This window comes from Mus pahari, chromosome 11 (assembly GCF_900095145.1).
Source record: "Mus pahari chromosome 11, PAHARI_EIJ_v1.1, whole genome shotgun sequence".
NCBI classification, from domain to species: Eukaryota; Metazoa; Chordata; class Mammalia; order Rodentia; family Muridae; genus Mus; species Mus pahari.
The window spans coordinates 20347266-20347588 of NC_034600.1; positions in this window are offsets into that span (position 1 = coordinate 20347266).

Sequence of the window (323 nt, forward strand, 5' to 3'; positions counted from 1 at the left end):
TTATTATGATAGAAGATTACTTAGTGGAGAATCTTCAGCTAGGAGGAGAACAGCTGATTCAAGATGCAAAAAGAAGATAAATACTTAGCATTCCAAGGAGAAAAGACTGACCAGTGGGAAAACTCTTAAAAATATGATAAATAATAGGATCAATCAGTACAACCAAAAAAAAAAAATAATACCTACAATTTCAGTTTTGAGTTTTGAATGCATGACTCTAAATAAATAAAAATTTTTCAAAGTAAAGCAGGGCTGGAGAGATGACTCAGTGGTTAAGATCACTGACTGCTCTTCCAGAGATCCTGAGTTCAATTCTCAGCAAC